Here is a 23,255-nt window from a genome sequence, read left to right as displayed (position 1 = left end):
CTCCCAGATTGTAGATCTGGAAGAAGAAGATGAAAAGCCGGTATTACATATATTATTATATACTGTCATTTTTCACGAGAACTTCTTTCCAATTACATTAGTTACCATCTTTTTTTTGCTACACATGTATGTCATGTTTACTTGACATTGTGTAAATCTCTTTTTTTTGAGTCCTCCACATAATATAGTTTGAAATGATTGAAAAGTAGAGCAGGGACTTTCACTAGCATCCATTTTAAGCACGTAATAATATGCTTATAAATTTAATATTATTAATCTTAAATACATTTAAATATTAAATAATAATAGTTAATATTATATGAATTTTAAGATCTTTGAAGGACTAGGTAACTGAGTAGTTTAGAATTTTATTAATATTTGTGATCATCATTCTAATTGGAAAAAATAAAGAAGTAACTAGAAATTCTGTGTTATTTTCTGTGATTCATTCTTCCTCGTGGGAACATGAGTATTTCTATTACAAATTCTCCGAAGATTTTGGGTATGTGACCAAAATTAATTTGATCCTCACAGTACCCCACATTTTCTCATGGTAATGTGGAAAACATTACTTAGTTCTTGCAATGGAACTGATACACTCTAAGATCTTTTGAGCTCATGAGATTGAAGTGGGTCATTTCACTAAAAGAAGATATAAAAAAGATCATTAAAAGGTAGAAGAATATGGCCAGTTTAGGTTTGCTGAAGCTTAGGAATAATAGACCACAATAAAGCATCTGTGGAACAATCATCTTATTTTTTTTTCTCAGGACCTTTGTACTTGATCATTTATTATCACTTTCTTTTTGTTTGTTTGTTTGTTTGTTTGTTTCCTTAGACTTAGTTATCATAGTAGTTACCAGAAAATAGCATTATGTGTAAGAAATCATTTCAGAAATTGTTCTGATATGTTGGACTCTAAAGAAATGGGTGGTAATGGTGTTAGTGTGTTGCTGGTTCCTAATATGTTCCAAAGGTATTCATATTACTCCAGGTCCTGAAGTTCAGAGCTGGAGTTGTCTTTGTAGTTAATGGAGAGATAGAGGAACCAGGACCTCTTTTACCTAGTTTTAGGCATCTAGCTGAGAGAGAGAGAGTTCAGACAGTGTCTGATCACTACCTGAGAGTATTTTCTTCATTCTTTGTGTAAATAGCTTGCAAAAATTATATGCCTAATATTGGGTAGATGGCTACAGTCCAGTTAAGTAAGTGGATGAGTGACTCTGCCTAGTCATCTATCACTGGTGCTGATGTGAGATTCTTCATCTTGGCTGGACTGATGTACTTGGCACATCAGAAATGAGGCAAAGCTCATCTTGGGAAGGAGTGATATGATCCCTAGACCAAGAGGAGATAAACTTTTGGTGTCTTTTCCATTTTGCATGTTCACAAATGTCTCTGTCAGTCATTACCATCAGATTTAAAATCAGGCCTATTGCAAAATAAGAAAACGTTGTGCTCTTTTATGATACAGAAGACTTGATTAAAGTTTGCAATGAAAACAAGAATACATAATACAGTGTCAGCACGGGGTTGATTTGTTATACTCTAAGCTTCTGACGGAAATTTTCAAAGGCATGAGGGAGTAAGGAACCAAACTCCCTTTGGCATTCAGTGGGTGTTCAGCATCTATCTGCCTATTTCTGCTTTTGAAATATTATCCTGTACCAGTAAGTGGTCGAATTGTAATGGGTAAGCCCACAAAAACTGGAGCTGTCTGTCCTTTTCTGACTATTAAAATGATATCTCTTTGAAGAATAAAGTTCTTAAAACAGAAGAAGAAATATCTGTGAATCTCTTATCACTGTGGGCTTTATTCATGCCACGAAGCACATGCAGGGCATGCATTAATGTTAAGAAGATTTATTCAGACCTGTAGGGGATGTGTAATTGATAATATATTCTTGCTGTTGCTTAGAATAGGTCTCCATAAGAATCAGGCTGTAGGTGGGGCTTCCATATGTTTCACTTTTAATCACAGAACTCAGCTTTTTTAAGGAGAATTCTGTTTATTATCTGGAGAGTGCAATCCTTTTTTTAATAGATGCTAGCGGTAGGCTGAGACCTCCCAGTGCAGTGCCATCAGCCAGCCTTCTTCAGAGGCGTAATGGCATAGCTCTGAATGCAGCTCAGCACAGCTCACATTATCTCATCTTACTCCCTAATTGCTACACAGACCCTACCCTGGAAGTGGAAGTGTGGTTTTCATTTCCCAGTCACTCTACCAAATGGTAACCACAACAGTATGCATCATCGCTAAAGATAAACTGCGCAAACTGTTACATTTCAGACAGACCAAACATCAAGAGCACTTAATCAGGCCAAAATGAACTAACAAAACCTTGAACTAGACGTTTAAAACACAGTTCCTTTTCACACTAATAAGGCAATTCTTGGGCAGAGGTACAAGATAACACAATGTCAATTCTGGATACCTGATTTTGAAAAGTCATGGTCCTTTGCACTGCTCAGTCGGGTTTGCAACAGTTTGATGTGCTCAGTTACGTTATGTTACGCGCTATGAGCTATGGTTAATTTTGTTGATTATCCAAATGTTTAAATTATGTGACCCCTATTCAAAATCAATTTATCCCTTTAATTTCATTAACAGGTGTGTTCTGTAGACTCCCATTTAATGTGTGTTTTCATAGGTTCATCTTGTTCATTCCCTGGGTCATTCAGTCTCATGCAATCTGGTTGCCTGTGATGTATTTTTTAATAACTTGGGTATCTGCGAACTATCCTCCTGGGCATGGTGTTTTTTTGTTGTTTATTTGCTTGCTTGTTTGTTGTTGCTGTTTAGTTTTCCCCAGCTATTTTCAAATTAATGTTCTTTTAGGATGCTGATCCTTAGTGATATTTTTCCAAGCGAGATTCCAGAGAAACGTAACATATTCATGGAGGCAAACATTCTTACTTTAAACTTCTCAGAATTTTTGGAGTTCCTAGAAATTCAAGATACCTAACACTGTAAAGGAATCCATATGTATGTATGTATGTATAGTACTTTTCTCACTATTTGCTATTAACATATCAAAATCTATATAGTGACTATAACGCTAACAGTGGCTGTCAAACTTGCTCACTTTAGTTTGACTGTGTTCAATTTTCAAAGAAAACTTTCCCTTAAACCTCTCCTCTGGAGATTGCTCGTATGCTTGAACTTCCCATTAACAATGTTCTTGACAGCATGAACTGCACTGGGTAAAGGTCTGAACACATTAGTTTTAACAGGAGAGAAATGTAGTCATTTGATACAAATCAGTTCTTTAACAGAAACTGATGTGTACACTGATACCATGGAATCATAGAATCATATCATATCATTCATTAAGGTTGGAAAAGACCTCTAAGATCATCTAGTCCCGCCACCAGCCCATCACCACCATGCCTACTAACTATGTTCCTTAGTGACCCATGTTTTCTGAACACTTCCAGGGGTGGTGACTCCACCACCTTCCTGAGCAACCCTTTCCAGTGCCTCACTGCTCTTTCGGAGAATTAGTTTTTCCTAATATCAATCCTAAAAGAGTGGAGAATTCTACAAGGGTTAAGAAGTGTTTTGGTAGCCAAGGTGTTCAGATAGATTCTCCTTTTCTATATTTGTTCCTGAATAGTTCAAATTCAAAAGAAAAAAAAATGAAAGAAACAACAGACAAAGCACTGTAATTAGCTGGCCAATTATATTTGATCATCGTTTGTTTCTGAAAATGTAAGATGTGTTTGTTCTACTTTTCCACACAAGCTTTCCCTGAATCTTTTTAGACAAAGAAAGGATAATTAATGCTCCTGAACAACAGAAATACTTTCTGTATTCAGTGGTGATTTTATTGATTATTAAATTAATTTGATCTATATTATTATCTGTCAGAAGTGACTTACATCCCTGCACCTTTATCAGTTTTCATCATCCTTTGCAGAACTCATTTTGTGGATTTTTTATTTTATTTTTTCAGGAAATTGAAATGGAATTGACATTGCAAGGCAGATCTGGAGGCACAAGGAGTAGGAGAATGGAAGGAAGCTGAATTTATTCATGGTATATTTACTACAGATAGTCAATTTTTGTAATTTCCACAAGTTATCATAAGATCCTCAAGTTCAGTTTTGATGTCTGCATTATATGTAAAGATATGCAATTATTGCATTTGCAAAGTCCAGTAGCTTTCATCTGTTTTCATACTGAGACAGCTGCATGAAGGTAGATTAACCCCTGTGAGATTACAGTTATACCCAGTATATCATTTTGCAGTCCTTCCATTTAAGATGGCATCACAACTTCAAAGTATAGAATAAACTGATATTTTCTTACAACTCTATACTAAACAATATGAATGTTGCAATGTACACTTTCTTTGGCACAGAAAAAAAAAAAAAAAAAAAAGACAGATCTCATCTGGAGAACAGGAGATGATTTGTACCCTATAAAAGCACCGCTTGCTTTTAATGTCTGAAATTCAGTGTGCAGTCAAGGACAGATTTTTACCCACCCTGAGGATCTGAGACTGTTTTTGTTTTCACACATCTGTCTTCCAGGCCCTCCATCAACACAATTACTAAAGACTGAAGTAGGAGTTGTGCTTGAGGATTTTTCTGTGATAGAAATCTGTGTCTGAAAATGTTAGTGTTACCTGCCTAAATCATTCTCATTATTACACACAGCTAAAGTTTCTGTAGATTTCACTGCTATTCCCATGAGCTCTACATGCAAATAAGAAGACGTAAATGCCTTAGTGAAATTCTGATATTGCCTCCTCTTGTATAAATGGAGGGCAATGTGGTTCAGATAAATGGAGCCGTGACTATTTACTCCTTGGAGAATTTATTTCTTGGGGAAACAACAAGCAAATATCTCAAGTTTTAAATGTGTTATTTCCCTAGTGCTCTTAATCTAAGAAAAATCAACATCTATTTTGATATATTCTGTTTCCTGATTTGCATTTGTCATCAGTGCAGAAACCAGAATTTTAGCTGACAGAAATTGATGTGGCTTCACTGATTTTTAAGGAACAATGCTGATTTACACAACTTGTGTTTCTTGTCCCAAAACACACATATTGAAACAATATTGATGTGATTCTGTGATTCTGCAAATATTTCCTATCCCTTGGCAATGGTTTATAACTGCATGCCTCATTGTATCTCTGTCAGTTAATTCCTATTCACCTAAAATATAGCATGGTACAAAACATTTATTTCTTCTACTCAAAAGGAATCAGCTCCTTTATGTCTAGATCTGGCTGTTCTTGAATGAAATGATCACCAGGTCTCCATTCTTGAAAGCACTTAAGCACTTGCTTATTTTTACTGGAGTGTCATTGAGGATGCTTGCGTAATAGCACTGAAGTGTTTGCAAGAACAGAGCTATGGAGAACCTGCAAGATAATGTGCAAAATATGGAAATTGGACTGAGAAAACACAGGGAATTCAAGCAGACAAATATTCCAGAGTAGTGATTCTACTGGGTTTGCTTCAAAAGCATGAAAATAAAGAAAAATATTCCATATTAATTCATTTTTCCTTCTGGAATAGTATCCCTTATGAAGGATTTATTTCATAAAACCATATTTTGTTGGAATGACAATGAAAATTAGGTTCCTTGTTTGAGTGAAGCAGGAGAAAACCCACCTGTGTGCATAAAATATGCTAAACTATTCCTCCAAGTTTAACTCTCTTCAGCACAGAGTGAGTTCAGGACTAAAGCTCCATTGCTCTGCAGGCAAACTTGCCAGTTCATGGACTGAAACATCCCTGAAAGCTGTTCTCTTAATTTTTGACCTGCCGTTTAACAGCTGAATTAATTCTTGCTTAACTATTCTAATGACCAAGTCTGACTAGTACATTCAATTACTTCTGCTTAAAAAAATAAATACAAAATTGATTAAATATTAATTTCTTAATGTGGAACCCAAGTTGGTGCTTCAGTATACGTATTGCCACAAATAACTCTTGATATTCCTCTTAGTATCTTGCAGAGATGCGCTGGCACACCCACTGCACCTAAGAATGTTTCTCCCTCTGGCTTGCACCTTGTCAGGCAGAAGCCTGGTGCTGCGTATGCATCTATAGGTATCCCTGAAAGCTGCCACTGATAGGACTGGGTCATGATTTCGTAATGAAAGGGTGGAGACTGCTGCCCCAGACAAAGCCATCAGGTTCTGTTACACTTTTACAGCACACAACCTGAGCTGCTGCTTTTCTTACTGTGGGAGTTGCACTATAACTTTCTGGCACTGACTTCAGGGATTCATACTGATTTACAGTGGTATAAATCAGATTTTGCTAAGAATGCAGCCTCTCGGATTTATGAACTGGCTACCAGTATTTTTTACTTTGTCAAATTCACTACACCTCAGAGATTCTTCCCCCAGGTTAATATTTTGGTGTCCCTCTGAACATGGCTAAAACACTTTTATCTATCTTGCAGAATTATAATCCATTATTTCTGTTAATGGCAATATGAGTCTGACCTGTGCTGTTTCACCTTGTTTGATATAAAGTGTGCATTATTCTGAGTCACAGTTACAAAAATGTCACTAACAAAGACAATTCTAATAATTTGAAATGTTACCTCTGCAAATTATGCCTGATGCTCTGCAGAGTTGAAACAATTCATATTGCAATTTGTTTTTCTAAATAAATAAAGGACTCTTGTTTGATCACTTTTTAGCTCTTTTGTAATTCTACTGCCTGTGAATGTCTGGAAGGTATTGTGTACAGAACTATGTGTAAAGTACACATTTCTCATTTATATTCTTGGTCAAATTGCAGTTAAGGTTGCTATAGTGACTAATACCTTCTACAGAACACATGGCAAGAACAAAACATTGAAAATAGCCTCAGCAATAGAAAACATAAAGGGAGTCACTTAGGGCGTGGTAACCTTTGTATCATAGAGATTTGAGAGCGTTCCCGACAGTGGAACTCGGAGGACAAAAGAGCTGAGTTCTCTGAGGAACCTGAAGCATGGCTGAAGAGACACCTACTCTGTCAACAGCCTCATTCCTTCCTTGCAATACCTTCTGCTTTCTTTTTTGAGACTTACACGTGATGACACTTCTCTGTTTGTCTGTCGTTGCCTACAAACAGAATGAGTTGTAGGCATCCATAAACAGCCTCCAGCATGACACAGCCTCCAATCACATCTTTGCCATTATCCTAAATGAGCTTGGCACCATGAAAGATATATGCCCCAGAGAAAAATAAGAGATAACAATAAGGATGGGAAGGGAGGAACAGCAGAAATAGCAGAAAGATTATGAAGCTTTTTTTAAAATAAAATCTTGAAGAAGCAGAGAATGGGAGAACCCAGGGCAGGTGGGAGGGAGAAATAGGAACAGGAAAGAAGTAAAAGGCACACAGCTCGTAAAGTTAGGGAAGCTGGGAGAAAATAGAAGAAAAGGAATAAAGTACAGGATATATATCACTAAGGAGGAAATAGTACGACAGAAAGTCTTTGGCTTGAAAAAAGCAGTGTATGGTTCTCTCATGGGAAGGAGAGCTTGAAGGGCACTCACAGAACCTGGCATGAGCACGAGTGTTCAGTGAGCTCCCAGAATAGGTGGGAAGAACCCCTTGTATGCAGGAGAGCAATGGGAGATTGAGAGAAACATGTCACATGGTTGGTCTACAAGCAGCAAAGGGAGTGATCCTGCAGCCTTCAGAAATTAGTACATGCACAATCACCATGGTTTTCTCTTTCAAAAGCTCCCTTTCAGCCCCAGCCTTTACTTCTTCCCTTTTAATGCTCTGAGCAGAAGTTGTCTCTGATATTTTCTCAAAGCCTGTAGATCCCACACAGTTCTCTAACTGACTGTGAGAGAACATGAAAATTCCTCTACTTGCTCCTCATTCATCTTTCTTCTACTGCCTCTTTTCCTTCTTCCTCACATTTTTTTAAAGAGATTCTTCTTTTAGCTGTCCAGGTCAATCACGCTTCTTCCACCCTTAGCTCCTTCTGCAGTCTGTGAAAGACAATATTATCATCTCTGTACCATAAGGGATCCACCAGCACAGTTTTACAGCCCCAGAAGGTTTGGAATTGTGCCACTGGAGAAGAAGCCTTTCCCCATTTACTGCTGAGACCTGTCAGACTGGCTTTCTGCGGAGCCTGGAGCTGCTCAGGTTAGCAAACAGTTTGAAAAGTCTTGCCTATTCTCTTATAGCAAGCTAGCTTCTCAGTGCCTTACGTTTGGAATAAGCAGAATGTAGAAATTTTGGCATCAAAGCTGTATATTTCACACTTCAAGAGAAAAATAATTGAAAATAAACCTTCATGAACATAGCAAAACCCAGTATGTTCGGTTTAATTTTATTATTTTATTTGGATACCCTAGGTTTGGTTAAAGTAAATCTAACTGCAGTTTGAGGCACAAAAGCATTTGTTTATTTGAGAGCTCCAAAACCCAGTAATAACTACTGATACATTTTTTGAAGAGTACTAGAAAAATGTATGACAGACGGCAGCAGAGGGGCAGTCTGATAAAATGATGCCTGACGTGAAGCTGTGTATGAAGCAAAGGTGTGGAACTGAATTCCTCCATGCAGAAAAAGTTGTACCCATTGACATTCATCGTCACTTGCTGAAAATTTATGGAGACCAAACAGTGGACGTGAGCATAGTGAAGTGGTGGGTGGTATGTTTCAGCAGTGGTGACAATGACACAAAAGACAAACCGTGCTCCAGACAGCCATGCACAGCTGTCATATCATGAAATGAAGAGCATCTCAATCAGCTCATCCACCTGAATCAGAGGATTATGACCGGGGAACTGTACACAGAGCTGAATATTGGCTTCAGTACATTGGAAACAATTGTGGAAATGTTGGATTATTGCAAAGTTTTTGCCAGATGGGTCCCATAAATGCTCACATAGGAAGAGAAAAAACACTGTATGCATATTTGTCAGAAAATATTGAACCAATATGAGGCTGAAGGTGACAGTTTCTTGGATTGTATCATTACAGGTAACAAGATGTGTAGTCACCACTAAGAGCTGGAATTAAAACATCAGTCCATGGAGTGGAGACATGTGAATTCCCCATTAAAATAATTCAAGACACAGCCCTCAGTGGGTAAAGAGAAGCACACTGCCTTTTGGGCTAGGAAAGAGGTGATCCTTTCTGATTTCCTGGAGCCTGGACAAGCCATCATCTCTGACTTCTACATCACAATACTAACTAAGCTGAAGGCTCAGACTTCCAGAGTCAGACCAGATTAAAAGACCTTTCTCTTGCATCATGATACTGCCAGGCCCCATACTAGTTTGAAGGCCATGGGGCACACTGCCAGTCTTGGCTAGATACTCCTATCGCACCCGCCGTATAGTCCAGTTTTAGCATCTTCTGAGTTTCATCTGTTCAGGTTGTGTGGGCACCATTTTTCTTGCAATTATGCAGTCATAGTAGATGTGAAATGGTGGGTCACCTCTACTGATACAGATTTGTATGAGCACAGTATGAAGGCTCTTGTTCATTGCTGATGAAAATGCATAACTGCTAGTGGTGACTGTTGAAAAATAGTGTTTTCAAATTGCTCAACCAAACAATGTTATTGTGTTTTTTGCATCTGTTGTAGTTTCCATGTGAGTAAATAGGAGACATTACTTCTGGAATGACCAAAGTACATGGAGCACCTATTGAGTTAGAACCAAACTGACAAAAAAGTGTGATTTGCTTTTATCTGCAATATGAATAGTTGACAGTGAAATATGGAGTGTGAGGAGCTTGTATGTCTTCAAGTTACATTGTGAATTACTTATTTTTAGAAACTTCAAGGAAAGAGCCTTCGTAGATTTTTTTTTAGTTCCTGTGAAGTGCCACTAAACTTCTAGCACATTTCTAGAGATGGATCAGAATGGGCTATCTATATATTCAACATCTAAAAATCTTTACTTTTTTTTTGAAATTCTGTAAGTTCACTCTCAGAAGAACAATAAAATAAAATAAAAAACAAAAATCAAATATCTGTTATTTTTGTTCCCTTATTTCCTCCTTGTTTGGACCCTATAAAGTAATTGCAGTGAATTTACCCTTTTTTAAAGCATTCCATTAAGCACAAATGTACAAAGAAAACATGTAACAGTTGGGCTCTTTATAATTTCAGTTGTCACAATGAGAACATTTTTTGTACGGAATTTTTTACGGATTTTTATGTCTGGCTGCACTGAAGTACAAGAATTTCAATTTCAATTTCAGCTAATCTTTAGCTATTTCAGGTTTCCTTTCTGTGTTTCTATATTAAAAAATGTTTGGTTTTTGTCATGTATTTTGTATGAGTTCATGCAAGAGAGAATCATGCCAACACTGTTTATCTTCCTCAGGATTGTTTTGAAATGAAAGGAAAATGAAGAACGTTTGAGTGTCTTTCAGTGTACAACCTTTACAGTCACAGTTTGCAATGATACCGGGATAATAATTTAATTTCCCTAAAATGCAGTCCCCTGATTCCCTCTACTTCTATCTCTCCTTGTACTTTTAGATTGCACCTGACAGATAGAAAGCTGATACCAGATTATAATGTCTCATGTTAGCTACTTGTTCAAAATGTTGCATTTCCGAGCCTCTCATTACCTTGAAGAAATGCTGTGTGGTGGAATTGGGATAACAAAAGCATCACAGTAGAGCAAATGAATTTCCACAGAAAAAAATTGGAAAGTTTTAGGATGGTAGAGGGAACAACTCAATAAAAAAAGACTGAGGGGTCAGAATATCACCCTGGAACTTTAGAAAACCTGTTTTTAATTTCTTTTAGGTCATAAGACTCATGACCTTTTCTGTCTCCCATAGTCTCAACTCTCCCAGTACGAACTGGAGGCAGTGGCCTCTCCTCAACACACAGGAAAGTAAGTTAAAGAAGGTGAATCTGTGTACAGGGATAAGCAGAATGGATGTGAGCTCACTCTCTGAAGACTGAGCCAGCCAGACCCAAGCCAGCAGAGGTGCAAAAGCTGTGTAGCTCCATTAATTTAGTGCTGTCCCAGAGCAGAGAATCTCCGATAAGGCTCAAACTATGCTAGTGCACATCTGTACACTCATAGGGCAGCAGAATTTATGAGATGGCTCTGAATGGCACAAGAGTAAGTAGAGAAGTCCATCCCCGCTCCCAGCCCCAGCACCATTGGTACATAGCTGTACCTGGAGGTACCACTGAAGTGGGAGATGTAAATGTCTGCAGTGGGAGATGCAAATATCTGCAGCTTTCCCCTTAATGGGACCATGGGGGCAGGTATATCTCTTTGCATGGGTCTCTCAAAGTTATGGCTCTGAATCAGAATTACTGGATTAGTCTTTATACGCTTGGCTCATGTCTCCAGTTTATATCTGCAGTACAACCACAAACACCTGGGAATTTTCCTGTCTTTTGTAATGCTGACTTTTAGTTTGTACTTTTACAAGAGAAGTGAAAGGACAACTTCAGAAATTAATATTAAACATATTCCTCTGGGTAGTTACTTCACAGGATTATCATTTAAAATAGATCTTGTTTATTAACTGATCAAATTGCAGAGCAAAACTAGTTGGACATTTTTCTAACCACTAGCTCACTTGAAATACTCTCTCAGGATTTAATCCCTTGATGTTTAGGTATTATATTTGCCAAGCTAAATTTTTCCGTGGTCAGACTTTCCCCTTTTGAGGACCATTTCATTGCAGAGATTTTTTGCTTTCAGTTACTAACTCCCAGTCAGATTACTTTAGTTCTCAGGGTGACCGGTTCTTCCTATATGACACTACAGTTGCACTCCACAGAATGTGTCTTTTGTATAATCTCTAGATTGCACATTCTCCTTTTCGTACTAAGGTCATGGATGACACTATTTAACAGTAGCAGTGTTTACAAGACTGATCTTTAGGTCCCTGTGGTCTCCCTCAGCAGCAGTGATGACAGCTCAGATCCAAATATTTTGCAAGTGAAGTCAGAGTGCATCACTTTACATTTACCTCTACATCAGATCTATTTATTTTCACCTGCCATTCTATTGCTAGTCACTCAAATTCTTAAGGGCAATTTCTTGACAGAATTTGTGCCCCATCTTTTCAAATTGATTAACTTGAGTAAATTAATCACCTTGTTTTCAACCCTCTTTTCCAGACTAAGTAGCCCAGAGACTGCAGCACAGATCTTGTAGGTTCCCAGCACTCTCCTCCCTCCACAAGGACACAGTATTAATGCCTGCTCTCTACTTCCTGACTTTTAATCAATTATTTACCCCTTTCAACCCACACTTTCTTCCCATGGTTGCTTGGTTTCTTTAAGAGCCTTTGGTGTAACAGACTTGCTAATGCTTTCTTGAAATTCAAAAAGACTCTATCAACCAAATCTCTCTCAGCTGCCTCACTATTAACTCCTCCAAAGAGCTCTGGCTTTGAGGTAAGAACTAATACTTGCCCCTCAGCACAACAGTTCTCCTTTCATCCAAACCTGGTGTTATCTTCCCTTTACATCATTCCTCAGGACTTTCATGAGGAATATTTTTTCTCCAGAAAAGCACTGATAATCTAAAAGTTGACCTAAATTTAAAAAGGAAATGTTAAACAGAGGTTTAAGGAATGCCAAAAGTAAAACAAAGCTTTTGTTTGAGGCTTTATATAACTTGTTTGTGTCTTTTAAAATCATCTTTTTGATGTAAAAATATCAATATTACTTCACCGGTTCAGCACAAAACAACAACAGCAGCAACAACAACAAAAACCCACTTCTTTTGATTTGGCAATCAAGCCAAATTAACTTTAATGATACATCGAATATTTCAACAATGAATATAAAAGCACCTATCATGAAAAACAATCATGACAGGTGTTGTTTTATCAAAAATAAATCGTTGAAATATGAACACTTTCAAATGAATAAAACAAATTCCTTCTCCAAATAAAATTCTTCATTATATACATCACTGTGCTGACAGCAGTAGTATCCTTTACTTCCATATTTATGTTCTTGTGCCTCAGGACAGTCTTACTGTCCTCTCTGTATTTATTATTTCTTCCAATGGAAATCACTGACTCTGAAATGCATTACACTAATAGCCCCTAACTCTCTGGCCCAAAGTTTATACTTGGGTGTTTTGCTATTCCACAGAGCCTCATCCTCTAATTTTCAGAGATATTGGACATGTTTTATTCCTTCTAAGATGCTGTATATTTTAGCTTTATTCTTCATTTGCCTGGTTTTGCTTCTGTATTTCTCGAGTTAGTATATTGACATTTATAGCTTTTATTCTTCACAGCAAAAGCTGCAGCAACAGCAAGCAGAACCTGGCATGCTGTGGGAATGCACTAACAAAGGCAAGACAGCATGCTGGCCTTTGCGCTGGGACATGCATGGTGGTGGGCAAAGCACATCTCCGAGTGCAAAAGGAGGAGAGAGAAGGTTGTCTCAGTGCAGATGTACTGTTGTGTTAGCTCACTTGCTGTGCAGCTCCATGACTAACAAAGACCTACATCACATGCACACTGACTTTCTGCTGGGCCGCAACATAGGGCCAAGCAGTTTTCTTGTTAAGGAATATTATTTATGCCTGAGAAAATAGTTTTCTTCAGGCCTTGAATTTTAGGGACAGTTTGCACAGTCTGAATTCCTTGGCCAGGTCACAAAGACTGCATGGACATACCTACTACACCATACGCAGACAAACACATACACAAAAAAGAATCACAAATTTTTACACTTGCCGATTTCTGATACATAAAACCATATCTGGTATCAAAAAGTAGAGAGTATAAAGTACAATATTTAATTAATCTATTCTGCTTAAAACCATTTATATTCTACCTTTCACTGGAAGAACAAATAAATTAGATCCAAACACGGGCAGATATCAAACTAAACTAAACTAAACTAAAATAAAGCTAAAATCATTTCAGCTATACACAGAGCATTAATAACTGCAGACTCTAAAATACAAAGCATGGACTTTGTGTTTTACAGGAGGAAAAGGAAGAAAATACTTATATTTACTCAAAATATTGACATCTAATTTTTTGTAGCTCATAAAAAGTATCACATTTCCTACCTCATGTACTTTTTTTCTCAGTGACCAGAAAAACTTGCAAGTATTTTCTGTATAATCCTAAGAAAAAAAGAAAATGTCCTTAGCTTTGCATTTACAATGCATAATGTGTAGAAAATAAAGGATTATTACAAGATCTTTCAACACATAGTCATGCTGTTTGAGGCTTATCAGCTTTACCATGGCAGATAGGTTCTCTTGTTCATAACAGATTTGTAAGGATTTTGCAATACTCCATACATGGCAAAAAAATGTAAATTCCCACTGTCATCTGCAGATTTAAGTAAAATGTGTGGAATTATGATTTGTTTGTTATTTACTCTGTGAGTTTAAAAGAAAACGAACGTTAGTTTTGCTCTTGTTAGCAGACAAAAGATATTTAGATAAAAAGTGGTAGAGCTCCATTTGTCTCTGGTTGATTTTATGACTCAGCTCCCAACAGTATGTATCCCTTTTTAATAAAACATTTTGTCATTTTAATAACTGTGGAAAGTCAGACAGCACTGGAACTCTGTCTAATGATTGCATTACCCATAAGAAAACTTTGAGCTTAAGAGTATTATTAAAGGGAGTCTATTAAAACTCTGTTTCCAAAATGTGAAAAGGACCGTAAACCCACACAGACCCTAGTGGCTTCAGTGCGATTTGATATAGGTGATATAGGTACAAGATACCACTGAGTTAGAAGGCTCCAGGGATACCTCACTGTGGCCTTCCAATACTTGAAGGGAGCATATAAACAGGAGAGAGAATGGCTGTTTACGGGGGTGGATAGTGATAGGACAGGGGGGAATGGTTTTAAACTGAGACAGGGGAGGATTAGGTTAGATATTAGGTGGAAGTTTTTCACTCAGAGGGTGACGCACTGGAACAGGTTGCCTGAGGAGGTTGTGGGTGCTCCATCCCTGGATGCATTCAAGGCCAGGCTGGGTGTGGCTCTGGGCAGCCTGGTCTGGTGGTTGGCCACCCTGCACATAGCAGGGAGGTTGAAACTAGATGATCTTTGAGATCTTTTCAACCCAGGCCATTCTATGATTCTATGACTTATCCTGATTTGCTTATTTATCCATTCCAGATCAGGGACCTTAGTGTTGAAAAATCTATTATGAGATTGTTGGTTTTTTTCTGTGGTTTTTTTTTTTTTTTTAATTTGAGATGATTTTCTCTGAAGCTGAGCACTAACAACACAGAAACTGGTTTGGACCTTTGAACCCCTGTAAAAAGAGAAAAAGGTGAGTGGCTTTTTCAGATGAGCAGTTATGAAGAACAGCTTTGGCAACCAAATTGTATGGAATGCACTATCCATGATTATATGGAACGTCATTATTCTGTGAAATACAATTAGTAATATGGAATGCAGCCTTAATCAGGAGCCAAATGTGTGATAAGTTTCTTTTTTTCCTCTCAGTCCTGTTTTGCCTTATTGTTGTTGTTATTAAAAGTATATAGTTCTTTACCCAGCCAGTTAGCATAACAAATCTCTCACAGTTTGGGCATGTAAAAAATGATCTGTCAGGGTCTAATAAGCTACCCTTGATCTGCCTTATAGCCAGTGGAAAGAACGATCACAGATTATGGTTAAGCAACTAAGTTAAGTGAGACAAATTTCTTCTGGTAGTGCATATTTTTCTCAGGTGCCTCATCTGTAATTAGGTTAATAATTGTTTGATTAGGTTAAAAAAAAAAAAACAAAAATAAAACACATTTTCCATGGATATGTTTCCTAAATAAAATTTGTATTTCTTCTATGCATGGCTTGTTCTTTTTTTCCTAAAACCAGACCAGTTTTATTACTCAGAAGAGCTTCTTTGTGTTTACTGTTCACTGTGCGTATAGATCATTTCCACGTGAACAGGCTGATTTTTTATCAACTCAGAAGTTTTCTGTTGTCTCTTTTGTTAACTTCACTGTGTGACAGATGGGTCCTGTGCCGTCTGTCTGAATAGGCAGGAAACAGTTCTGAGGATGGCTGCAAAGTTCACTGTTAGGAACAACACAAGTATGCACAATGCTTCTCCATTTATAGTCTTTGGGGAGAGTGATTTTCTGGTTCTTTTAACAAAACAGACTTTCTCTAACTCCTGCAAGTTAGCTGCTATATAGTTATTTAGTTGCTACATTCTGTGATCTTTAGTTACCATTGAACTTTTATGTAAAATGTCATGATGTTTTCTAAGCAAATCATGTTAAAAAACATGTATTTGGATCAGGGACTGAATTGGACAGAACATAATAGAGTACAATAATAAATACACATAAGAGGACTAAAACCATGAAATTGATGGAGATAAGCAATTTTTACTATTTTGTCCAGACCTGTGGCCCTAATTCAGCAAATCACTAAAGCATGGGCTTAATTCCTGCTGCACTAAATGGGACCTCTCATATACATGAAGATTACACATTCCTAAGCACTTTGCTCTTTATAGACACTTCTGTGCTTACCTCCCTTGCTAATGCATGCATCCTATTCCTCCCTACTGCAAAATAAATAAATAAATAAATATTAACCTGACTCCTGTTTACCATAATCCCCCAGGCAGTATGCTAATACAAGCACACAGAGCAATCTGAGCTAATGGAGACATATCTGTTACTATTACCAAACACTGGACTATTGCAAATGCACTTACATCTTATCAGCATTACTGAGGCATCTTATTGTTGTTATTTTTTTTTTTCATTATTATTTACTATTGCATGTAGACATTCCTACTGACTCAGTCTTTCCTGGGGCTTTCTGACAGAGGTAGCATTTCAAATCCAGACTCTTGTTTTTGGATTACTGAAAATCTCATGCTGATATTGAGTTGTAGCAAGTTTATGTAGGAAGATAAGAAATGGTCATTGTCAAGAAAATGCATAGCAGAGAGCACAGCTCAGAGTAGATATCACTTATTTGAGTTTGCCATAATATTTTTAATTTATAGTGAATGTCTCCCTGTTGATAGAAATATCTTTCAAACCATTGTAGAGATTAAAGGTGTCTATTGTTCCTGCTCCTAGGACAATTGATTCCTCCTGACATCTTCAAATGGCTGAATCTGTTCGGTATTAAAGCCCTCCTGTATTGCTGGAGTAAGGAAAAGAAACCAGGTAACACATTCTATAAAAGATTAATTGATTAAATTGTCTATAAAACAACCAGAATTTTTGTAATTTCAGGAGAAATAGGGCTGCTAAACATTACCTCAACATAAGAAGTTTCTGTAACTGAAAAAGAGGACACTTCTGGCTTGTTGGAAAGTTTACTTTGTGTTACTTCATTATCATACTTTGTTGCTTTCTTTCCTTTCTCTTTGTATTAGGTGTTTTTTTTGTTTGTTTGTTTGTTTTTGTTCTATTCTTTTAAAAGACTTCTTTCTTTTCAGCACCTCTACGTGCGGTATGTGTGATACTTCCACCTGTGATACCTCACCTGAACCTATCTTGCAATGTAACTGTAGTGACTCCAGTTAAATCAACGAGAAAATGACTGAGCTTAACTTTGAGGCAATTGGACTCATTTCAGCAGTGGTGAAGGTTTGTCCCATCTAATTCCCTACGTCTGAAGTTTTTTGTCTATAAATTTGTTCTGCAGAAAATTGAGAGAAATGTGTAGACAGGAAACATTTCTTGTCATCCTGAGACACAAGATAGGAATCATCCTCTGAAGGCTTGTCATTTCAGCCACTAACTTTAACATGAGAGGAGGTGATTAACTTTTCTTTAAATAAAGTCAAGTGATATGTGTATAAACAGCTGTGAAGCTGAAAGTGTATTAGAACATTGAGGTAACACTGACAAGTTGAAAACACTTAAACTTACAAATTGACATAGATCTTTAATAAGCTTGCTTTGGTTCACTAGATTTCCCTTTGAATTTGGCCCTAAATCAACTGCAACTAGTAGTTTGTGAATGAAATGAAGAACAGCTGTGCCTTCATAACGTAAATCTCATAGACAGGGGAAATCATTCAATCAAGTTAGTGGGAAAATTAGCATCTTTACTTTTCATTTCCTCTCTTGTCTCTCAGAGGAGTTTCATTAGGACTGACAACTGATGATACTGGATTTGCAGACCAGGGACATGCTGTAGTTGATCTGTGGAATCATAGATGTTCTTCAGACTTCATTTTTGTTGATAATTGAATCTGGTCTACCACTAAATTAATTATTTCAGATTTTCTGTACGTTGTGCAGAGGTGATTAACACAGACAGTATACAGCGGTATGCTTCCACTCATGTTGCAGACCACAAAAAGAACAGAGAAAGCATAACCCCTTCCTACTGCAAGCAGTTAATTAGCAAACTTCCATATTTACCACCTTGTTATATGGCTCTGGTTGGAGAATGCACGGCCTAGGTTTTCTTATTCCAAAGCACTGCGCCATGAGATGCCAACCAGAAGCAAAGCAGGGTGCTCTCTTGTGGGGCAGATCATCCTCCACATGGGCATGCTCACAGTCCCTCTGAGCTAATACAAGCAGGCTGTTGTGTTATTGGTAGTAGCACTGCTGATGTTATTCCAACCTGTGTTTATGGGGAAGGTTATGCTGTGACTCTTATGAGTTTCAATTATCTGGGAAGAGAACATTCCATTTTCAAATCAGTTATTTATAGGCTATAAAACACATATGCACATACGGTGGCATGATTTTACATTAGAAAACGTTAAATTGAATTTTTCCTATGTCCTTTCAAAGTGTGAAATGAAATGAATTTAACTTGCATGCTAATAAGATTCTACTTGCTTTCTTTAGAGAAGGCATGCACTTTTAAAATGCTCTTTCTAATATTCAATTTCCACCCACTAGGTCATTCCTTTTATTATCAGTGATTAAAACTAAGTCTCTGTGCTTGTAAACTTGCCCTGTCTCGATGAACACTCATGTCTTACTAAGGATAGTTTAAAATACCCTACTGGGAAAACCTGGCCAACTGAAAATGGATTCATAGATGGTCAGACAGAAAGAAAGATGAAAAATATTACTCATCTTCATCTCCAAAGCCATGAACATTCACAACCATTCTACAATTCAGGAATGAGTGCCCTAAAGCAAAACTAGAAATGTATTTGCAATTTAATATTTTTTTTTCTTACTAGCAAAGACATTCTGATATATCAGAAAAAAATATAGCATATTATGTGATACATCCAGCAAGCTGCTCATATCTTTTGGCTGCAGTAGTGGTCCATATGTTTGACATCCTTTATGTAACCCAGCGATACATCATTAATTGTAACTTCATGCCAGGGCAATTGGCAGGCTCTGTGGACAATGACAACAACTACTGCCTCCTAAAATTCTTTGATAAACTACAGGGAAATTTTAATCTCTTCCTATAATCTAAAAAAAATATATAGCATTCTGGGAGTATCACATCCTTGTACTTTAAAATGAAAACAGCCTGTGGGTGAAAAAAAATGTTTCATAGGGAGCTGCAGAAAGGATAGAGAAATACATCTCTTTAGAATCTGAGAATTATTTCCAGTGCTAAGTGGAACTGCTCTTCATTTAAAATTCAGTCTTCATTTATTAATTTGCAATATCCTGTAGGGGATTTTTTTTTTTAATCGTCACCAGCATACATCAAAACCAAACCAAACCAAACTCTTTTATTTTCCCAGGTACTGAATTTTCTCACGCACTTGAAAACTCTTAACCTTGACAAGGACTTGTTAATATTATATGTGTAAGGAAGCAATCAGAACCTTTATAGTACTGGATTCTACCCAGTTGACACAAATTCAACAGCAACAAGCATTTCCTGAATCCTTTGATATCTCAGAAAGCTGTTGTTTTTCTTTCCTTCTTGTGCATCTTGATTCTTTCAAAAGTTTGAATACAACTGTGTGTGAGAAGTCAGCAAACTAGCTGGCAGATGATTGAACTTGAGAAAAAAGAAAAGAGTTGGGAGGTAAAGGGCAGCTAGATTTCCACTTGCGTGTGGCCCAATATTATTTGCTTTCTGTTAAAGTTGTAAAGGCTCATTCTCTCTTGATAGTTGTAGTTGCGGTAATGACTACAAATATGCCAATTTTCACCTACCAATGATTTGTACTTTTGTTTTCAGACTTGTTTTCCAACTGTCATATTGGTCTTCATCAGACAGTTCACCAACTGTGTTCTCAGCGCCTCTCTTACTTCAGAAGAAAACATTTGTTTCATTTCATGAACCCACCTTGCCACTAAGAGAAAAAAATATTGCCAGGGACACAGAATGGCCTTAGCATGACTGTAGGGATGTATCAGTTAAATTCAAATTAAAATAATACAGATGCTTGTCCTGTCTGTGCCACTAGTTGTATGCCTGAAAGTGCTATATGATTTCCAAGCAAGTTCGTTCATTTACTAGCTATTAAGCTAACATGAAAAGCAAAAAAACCAAACTATTTTAGGTTTATTTATTGAATTAAATCCAGAAAAGTTGTGTCTGTTCTTTAATTGAGTGGCTGTGGGCTGATATGTGACATACCTTTGGGAAAAACAAATCAAGGATTATTTAAGTGCTTGTTTATTTCAAGAAATGCAAAACATGCAGTTTGAGAAGCTGAATCATTAAAACAATTGCAATGGAACAGACTGCTTTTCACACAGAGATGAAAATCTTTGCATAGATCATCTAATCTGTATGTGCTGCTTTTTCTACCAGTGTTTTATTCTGTTGAGGTATTAACCTTGAATTCTTCAAAAGTTGCTAGTTAGGTTGACACACAGCTAGATATTTCACAAGATTAAAAAAAAAAAAATACTGTGTTAAATTACTCATTGATATTACATGTTGTACTTACACTCCTTCCTAGAACTAGGTGTATACAGAGGAGGCTTTTGTTTACTCACAATAATTTGTTTTATTCTGAAGAGAAGATTTCTGCAGTTTGCATTGAAGAGGGGTGAGATTCATGATTGTTTCCATCCTCACATGGAAGAGCGCTCCAGAGCTCCTTCTGTCAACATAATTGCCTGCCCAGCTGATAGCTCCACCACCCCTGGGGAGTGGATCCTTTCAGCAAGGCCTTTATCACAGTGAGAAATTATTATCCCCAAAGTAACCTGGATCTAGCCAATTTAGGGCTTTGAAGATTAGGATTAGAACAAGGAATATGATTTAACATTCACAGAAGAGCCAGCAAACTGCTCACAGCCCTGGGATGATGTACCAAAATTGACTTATTTTGCTTAGCAAGCAGAGTGATGAGTTTTGATCAGCTGCCCATTGAAGGCTATCATTGGCACTGCCAGTGCAGAATATTACAACAGTGCAACCTGGGAGCCATGAATATGTACAAGGCTATTGCCAAGTCAGCATCTGAGAGGATGTTCATAGGAACAGCCTGCTGGCTCATTGTGGATGAGAGAATTTATTTTTGACAGATTTCATACCTGGGAGGACAGCAGCTAACCCTGAGGCTCTGAGCTCTTGTGATGGTCAGAAAACAGACCCCTCAATTGAGGACCTTGTCATGGTTTTGGCTAGTTCTTCAAAATATCACCCATTTCCTGCTAATCCTGCTTCTGTCTTGTTCAGATTTATTCTCAGCCAGCTGAATCTCTGTTCGGAAGCTGATCTTCTATAGGCACTGAGGCAGATGGGAAGTAGTGCTGCTAGTGTATGATGTGAGAGATGGTTTGAACTGAGAGTCAGTAACATACTGTTCAGTGTGGTGGTTCAAAAATATCTTCTGGTAGATTTACATGTATGCCTACCAGAATAAAACAGGAGACTGGAGAAGTTCACCAGCAAGAGGCCCAGATAAGATGCACAGTTACCAGTTACAAACGTTTTGGATCACTCACAGTGGAATGATTCGATCTGGCCTTGTTCAGTTTGCTCTGCTGTGAGTAGCTGCATGCTATGGCTAGAATGGCAAAGGTAGCTGCAAGACTCAACAGAAGTACAAGACTTTTATCACAGCCTGTGACTGTATTTCTGTAAATATAAAAACCAAGCAGAATTGTTACCTAGCACTCCCCCTCTTTTAAATAAAGCTATATTTAAAACCTCATCAACAAGTAATGTGGTGGTGGTTTTATGTGAAATTAGTTAATTGTCCTTTGTCGCTCTTTCCTCTGGAACATGGATTACAACAAAGGGAAAGTATAACAATCACATACAAAAAAAAGCTGTTGCCATCTGTTTGTTGATTTTTACAATTCTGTATATTCAGATGGCTGTCTGAAGGAAAAAAAAAAAACTATTAAAACTTGTTAAAGTTTTCATTTCTTCATCTATTTGCATTTCAAATAAATGTGGAATGATCTGAGAGGTAGCATTGACAGTAATATAATAAAATGATCAAAATGAACAGGAAACGTTATCTCGAAATATCAGTTTTATTTATAGATAGTCAATTTTCAGTCCTTGCAGACCTACAAGTCAAGAATAAATTGGTTGGGATAGAATTTTGTAAATATGTGAACTAAAGAAATTGCTTCCTGTGAGTGCTATTCTCTTCATTTCTGCATCTAGAATGATCACTGAGGAACTGCTGATTAAAAAAACCCACAAAGTAATGCTACATTTATGTAGAGTATCCCCTTCCACGGGACTAAGAAAAAAAGGAATTTTAGAAGTGTGTATATAGAAAATGATTAGTTCTTTTCTCAAAAATAAGATTTGGATTTCTGTGTGATGGAAGGAACAAAGACAGATCTACTCAGAGGTGAGGAATCCTGCGAAATAATACGATGTTGTAGACCCAGCGTGGTCTCACTAGATTGACTATATATTGTTCTTGTCCCTGGTTGATGAAAGTTGAAGTTCTATTAGTCAGTAGAGCTGCTTGTGTAATCCCACACAGTGAATGCCAAAAATCTTTCACTTCACTTCAGGCACAAAATGGTCTTTTCTGAGTAGCAGGCAGCAGATCTGAAATTGCTGGGGCTAGCAAACAGGCAGATTTGATATAATCTCAGAAAATTCCTCAGAACTATCTCATCCTGAGAAAAGACTTGAACAAAAAGTGTCTAATCTACTAATCTGTAAAAGATAGATGGTCCAGAATTTTCTTTAACATCCCTGAAATTGCTCATGCTAAGGTTTTCTCATCCTTACCCTTCCCTGGTAAACCCTATCACTGAAAGAACTTATATCAGTTCTAGTAAGTCTGTGGGCAATGCACTCACTAGTTTTACCTAGCAAGTCCAAATAATGATGTGTTGGTTGTTTGCACTCCTGTTCCTTGCCCAGTAGTGTTAGATAAAAGGACTGTTAGCACTATGGAATAACAAGGAGCTGCTGCTACTACCTGAGACATT

The 23,255-nt window shown here is 37.3% G+C and overlaps 1 long non-coding RNA gene across 1 annotated transcript; it reads left to right on the top strand.

Annotated features, from left to right (window-relative positions):
• Positions 1-14,983: 14,983 nt before the first annotated feature.
• Positions 14,984-21,979, top strand: LOC107053138. The gene is made up of 3 exons (XR_005858152.2): positions 14,984-17,108; positions 17,384-17,534; positions 20,071-21,979. It is a non-coding gene; the product is annotated as an uncharacterized LOC107053138 (long non-coding RNA).
• The last annotated feature ends 1,276 nt before the right edge of the window (positions 21,980-23,255 follow it).

This window comes from Gallus gallus, chromosome 3, assembly GCF_016699485.2.
Source record: "Gallus gallus isolate bGalGal1 chromosome 3, bGalGal1.mat.broiler.GRCg7b, whole genome shotgun sequence".
Taxonomy (NCBI): Eukaryota; Metazoa; Chordata; class Aves; order Galliformes; family Phasianidae; genus Gallus; species Gallus gallus.
This window is presented reverse-complemented; position numbering and strand designations above follow the sequence as displayed.